Genomic DNA, 6,680 nt, shown 5'->3' on the forward strand with positions numbered 1-6,680 from the left:
AAGTTACCATCCCCAATAGGGGCGGATCCACATGAGGTCTAGGGGGTTCATCCGAACTCTCTCGATAAAAAATACACGATATACATAAAGTAAATTTTTTGTATTTATGTATATATATATTTTTCAAATTAATTTTTTTTGTATATATAAATGGTAGGTGGCCTTTTAGAGCAGTATCCATGGTTCTAATACATAACACTAATTGATAGGGAAAGGTTTTATTATGAAAGAGGTGCAGACATCTTGGTTCTTATCAAGTAAAACATTAAACCAACATGACATATAGGTCTTGACAAATGTATAAATTCAGGAGGTGCAGCTACTATAAAATCTAACATATGGTAGACATGGAAAATGTTAATCGGATTAAAAAATAATAACAATAATAGAGTTTTGAAACGGAGACAAAACTATTCTTAATTCCTTTCAGTCATGATAACTCAACGAGATTTAATTTTTGTCTACTTAAAATAAAACAAATGTATATATGGGGTCTAACTTTTGTTCCGGGCCGTAAATTTATGAACATCGTATTACTATTCCTAAGTTGCTTAAATGGGTACTTCTTCGGAAGGTTTTCATAATTTGCACACTTTTACAAGGATCCCAATAGTCTTGCCTTACATCCGACGTATTATACACAATCAAAATTGCAATTTTTTTGATGTTGTATTTATTGTTGTATTTATATTTACTACTTTATTTTGTGTTACTTGAGCATGCTTATTTTTCGAAAAATGCTTATTTTTCTAATAAGCTGAAAGAAAGTAATTATTCATTAAAAGAACTTTTCTAAAAAATAGTACTTAAAAAGTTTGATTAAACACTATTTACTAATCAAAAGTGTTTTTTAAATTTATTGGTAAAACAGTAATTATTTTTCACAAAAGTACTCTTTTGAAAAACATTTTTCAAATAAAATTTACTTTAATGAGCAATTTTTACTTAATCTAGAAACAAAAGAATCAACACCAAAATATATATTTCCAATACCAAAGTTTCAATAGAACTTGAACTTAAAGTTAATTAGATACATAAAATCATCTAAAACAAAGTTCACAAGAAGAACTGTAAAAGAGAAGTTTCTCAATAACTATTCCACAAAGACTACTGCCCTTAGTATCTATAACTGTTGTATCCTCCTCCTAAACTAGACGATCCATACCCCTCGAAATTCTGAGGTGGAAAAGATGATCCATACCCCTCAAAACTCTAAGGTGGAAACGAAGATGATGAAGAATAGGGGTCACCATAACGCGAAAAAGAACCAAACTCAGGTTCACCCATCCCATACATTCTTGGGGCTGGCTCTTGGTGGTTGTCAATGAACTCCTGCACAAATACAAGTGAATAAACAAGCATAAGCTAGCTGAATCATGCTTCTTATGAAACGTGTAACGAGATTTTCACATATTTTGTAATATAAGGAAAAAGGACCCAGAGGGAAGAATATAATCTGGTAGAGTACAGAGACATAAGTGACTAACAATACCAGCTAATTAAGGGACATGATCTCCTTATATATATTGACTTTTTTGAAACTATAAATTACTTGTGGCGAAGAAAAAAAGTGAGGTGCAGGGCGATGGTCTCCGTACATGAATAAGTTGTTCAGCTGCTTTAACCTCTGATGAGGTACCCTTAATCTAAATAGTGATTTCTTCAGGTATTCGGCTCCCTTGCACAGTAAGAGTTGCCCCACTTGTGCGGCGAATATATGCTATATTACAGCCTTCAGCACCAATGATTTCCTCAGCATACCCCAGCGGGACTTGCATAACCTTTGTGATCTGAGATAGATACATTTAGCTAATGTTCATATTGTTAGGGAAACGGTTAAGCAGAAACAAAGAGCTTCTACAGATTCAAGAGCTTCTATAGATTCAAGTTCAAGAGCGAAGTGCTACTATAATACACATTTAACACAGAAAGCGCAAATGAACGAAAAAGTTAAATGATTACGATGAAATGTAACTCATGTCAATTAAGTTCAAAAGAAAATTTTCTATTACTAAATTTATCATTCATAGTCACAAGCATGAAATTGTGATAATAATTATATCCATGAAACCTGACAATTTTCTATTACTAAATTTATCATTCTTCGGTAATATCCTTATTTCTGTTTTCTACTGAGCCAGTCATCTACCGGACTTTTCTCATAATGGATATATTAAATTAGATAAGGACAACTAGGCCACACATGTTCAAAAAAAAAAAGCAACCCCACAAAACCACAACAGGAAATGAAATTAAAAAGGCGAGATCACAGAGTGATCTTTGCTCAAACTCTAAATCATGGCAACATTTTTGCACGATATAAATATTGATTTTCCGCAACAAAATCAAACTACAATGAAGCCATAAAATCCACGATACTGGTAGAAAATGGAGACATAGAGTATCCATAACTAACCTTTGTTACAATATCCTGTCCATATCGCGGTAGTGTAGACCGTGGGGTTTTGGAGTCCACGGCAGTTCCATGATCAAGTAAGTAAGGGTCTTGGTAATCAGAAACAGCTGCAGATGCAGGACGAGAAGGCTGATATTGTGGTTTATCAGCCCAGGTAGTTAGTAAGCGCGCGCGCACACACGCGCGCGCGCGCACGTACGCACGCACGCGCACACACACAAAAAAAAATTAAAATTCAGTTAAAAGTATCAAAATTACCATTTTCTCAAAAATCGGTATAAATTACCATTTTCTCAAAAATCGGTATCATATTATGATGGACCAGGAACTTCCTCAGTAGTTAAACAACTTCATCAAAAGCATTGAGAACCTTCGGACCTTCTCCATGTATTTCAATAATCCTATCATCTTTAGTGGCACAAAGGGCCACATTATCTGTGAAATTCAGAAATTATTACATATGAGATGATTGTGTCAGGCCATATTAGTAAAAAACTTAAAGATCTCACCTGTAGGTAATACTCTTAGCACAACACCTGATCTTTATTGTATTGAATTGATCGTGGAACCTTTTTTACCGATCAAGTGAATGGCTTGTGCTGAAGCCACTAAGTGAATGGCTTTGAAGACACAAATGCAGCTACTGCTCCTGGATCATCATTGTTTAGCCCCGCAACACACTTAAAAATTCTAATAGCAGCATCCATTGCTAGAGATACCTCAACATCTGGATTTTCTCTACCAGTTATTAAAACCTGAAAAACGATGAAGCAAATATAAAATACTTGGATCGAATCAACTCACACAAGTTTTTGATGAATTTTACTGTTTCATCACAACAATTGATGTTTTTACACACATCAAAATCATCTAAATTCAAACAAAAATCCCAAAAAAGAAAAAAAACTAAAGAATTATCAAAAATTATTCGATCAAAAACTTACGATTTGATCAGCATTGCCAATAGAACTTTCCAGAACACGAACAGTGGCACCAGTCTCTTTACACATCCTCTTTACAACTTCTCCCCTCCGCCCAATTATACCACCAACTTTAGCAATTGGCACAACTAGCTTGAAAATGTTATCCCCGGGCCATCCCGGCCATTTCTGAACTGATTCCCCTGTAGCAACATAATCGGATTTTACAGCAAGCGATTTCGGCGGAGGCGGCGGAACTGACGATGAAGCACGAATTGCCGGTGCAAATAATGAGCTAGTAACAGTCGAGTAAACCATTGTTGAGTTGAGAGAAAAAAAAACAGAGTGAAAAGTGTTTTTCAATGAAAAAGGTTTGGTCGTAAGTGAAAAATGAAAAGAGGTATCTGCCTTTAATATAAATAGCTTGGCGTTACTTTCTAGAAAAAATATTATATTTTGTATAAATAATTAGGATCTCTTTACAAAATTATAATATGAAATCATAATATAAAATATTTATTATTAAGTAATTATAAGCATAAGTTTAATATAAGAACAATAAGAAAATATAAATTATCAAAACAAAAAAAGGAGTTTTTTTGCTAATAAAGTGATTTTGTGCTCGTTATTATAACTGATATAACAATTATTTGAAATTTATTGATTTTTTAAGAAAAAATTCCATGTTGTTTAATTAACCGAATAAAAATGTCGAATACGTTAAAAAATAATAATTTCATGCGTAAATAAATAGTCGTGAGCTCTGGAATCTGAAGTTAGAAGGTTCACTACGACTACAACGGATAATTCGTTAAAATTGAGCAAGATGTAAGAATTATTAATGGATGTCTGTCAAACGACTTTAATTCAGTTTGATTAATTTTTTGGTAAGTCAATGTTGAGGGACTTACCGTTATTATTGTTAAAAAAATCGTTGGGTTGATGAACGACTTAAAATTATTGCTATTTTGAAAAACCATTGTATTTTTGAAAAATCGTTTATATAGCCATTACTAAATTTTGCCGCTCAAAATTTATCCATTATGATATTAAAATAATAAGAAAAATTAATTGTTTATCACAAAAAAGTGTACAAATAAAAGTAATTATGTCCTTCTAATAACTGAAGTGACGATTAGATGAAGTTTATCAAGTTCTTTTAAAAACATTTCCATATTGTTTATTAGCTAAATAAAACTATCGAATACATTAATAATTAATAACTTGCGTGTACATAAATAGTCGTGAATTATAAAATATGAAGTTAGAAGTTTCACTTATCTTATCTTAAATGGATAAAGGGATACTTATTTTTTATACGACGAATCGGATAATTCAATAGAGTTGAGCGACCTATCCTATTATTCACAGCTCTCAAACGACCGTTCATTCGTTTTAAGTCAGCATTGAGGGACTTACCATTATTATTTTCAAAAATCCGTTAGATTGATGAACAACTTAACATTATTGCTATTTTGAAAAACCGTTGGATTTTGAAAAATCGTTTATATAGTCTTTACTAATTTTGACAAGTTGCTCAAAGTTAATCAAAATGATAAAGGAAAATCAATTGCATATAAAAAAAGTATATTAATAAAAGTAATTATGTCCTTCTAATAACTGAAATAACGGTTAGATGAAGTTTATCGAGTTCTTTTAAAAACATGTCCATATTGTTTATCAACTGAACAAAAATATGAAATACGTTAAAAATTAATAACTTCGCGCGTAAAAAGTTAGTTGTGAGTTGTGATATCTGAAGTTAAAAGGTTCACTTATCTTATCTGAAATGAATAATTATTTTTTGTATAAATAAAAAGGGTAATTCGTTAAAGTTGAACGACATGTCCAAATTATTACCGGATATCTGTCAAACGGCCGTTAATTCAATTTAATTAATATTTTTTTGGTAAGTCAGCGTTGAGGGACTTAGCGTTATTATTCTTAAAAATTTCTTATCCCCAGACTATCCCAGCCATTTTTGCACAACCGCAATTGATTCCCCAGTACCAAAAGAACCGGATTTATCGCCGGTGCAAATGATGAGCTAGTAACAATAGAGTACACCATTATTGAGTTGAGAGAAAAAACAGAGTGAGAAGATTTTTTCAGTGAGTTTTGCTGAAAGGATTTTGGTTGTATGCGAAAAATGGAAAGAGGTGTCTTAATATAACGTCTTGAGCGTTACTTTCTAAAAAAAAAACTTTCATTATGTAATTTTCCAATTTTGCATAAATAATTAGGATTCATTTATGAAATTATAATATGAAAATCATAATATACTACATATATTATTAAGTGATGAAAAACATATAAAAATAATAATAACAATAAAATTATCAAAACAAACAAAAGGAGTTTTTTTACTAATAAAAGTAATTCTGTGCTAGTTATAATAATAGGAGGATACTTGTGCATTTTCACCATTATTAATTGTATAACATAGAACAATAATTCTTCAAAGTTTAAGGGGGGAAATGAACATGTCAATGAAACAATGGTATTCAGTTTGATATCAAAGTCAACTTTGCAATAATTTCTTCAATAAAATTATGTAATATTACTTAAAGAAATTCAAAATTTTGAATAAAAGAACTAAAATGAAGAAAAATTAAAAGAAAGAAATTTCAGAAAGTACTAAAATTTATCTCGATTTTTCTTCCTAATTTTATTATTCGACATGTTTTATATATTAAATCTTGAATATCGTCAGGTCATAAAGCAAAAAAATAATAATAATAATGCTTTCTCCTTTCTAGGCAGTTGTTGTGCAGCCCTCACAAAGTTTCTACGGCCAGTGGAAGACCAAAACCACCACATATTCCAAATACACTTAACCTATAAAGCACCAAAGTCATGATGAAGTTGAATGTCGTTTGATCTCGAAAGAAATCAAAATAATAAACAAATTGATGATATCATTGAAGCTACTTTAAAAGGTACTAGTGACACTGAAATTATCAAGGTGATGCGAGGAATATACTACATAATAAAAGAAGGGTGATAGATGTCGATCGAAGTAAACCTACTACTTTAGATCGACAATTGGTTATTGCCACTTCTAAGCAAAACCAGACTCAATGAATATTGATACAGGGGAAACACTAAGAATTGGGGTTTATGCATTGCGAATTGCTTCAGGACAAAACTAATTGATACAATTAATGTCGAAGATTTGAAAATTTTGGACACTATGTTTTGCAAGCTGAAATAAGAATGCAACTAACAACGGGACATTGATTGCATACAAAAATTCAATCCAGGGATTAAGACACTTATAAGATCTCTTTCTCCAGCTTTAGAGTCTCTTGGTGAATCTACACAACTAATAAAATTGATCGAGA

The 6,680-nt window shown here is 31.6% G+C and overlaps 1 pseudogene; it reads right to left on the reverse strand.

Annotated features, from left to right (window-relative positions):
- Positions 1-1,212: 1,212 nt before the first annotated feature.
- LOC101254721 (RNA-binding KH domain-containing protein PEPPER-like) lies at positions 1,213-3,654 on the reverse strand (annotated as a pseudogene).
- Positions 3,655-6,680: the final 3,026 nt, after the last annotated feature.

The sequence above is a fragment of the Solanum lycopersicum genome, chromosome 8 (assembly GCF_036512215.1).
Source record: "Solanum lycopersicum chromosome 8, SLM_r2.1".
Taxonomy (NCBI): Eukaryota; Viridiplantae; Streptophyta; class Magnoliopsida; order Solanales; family Solanaceae; genus Solanum; species Solanum lycopersicum.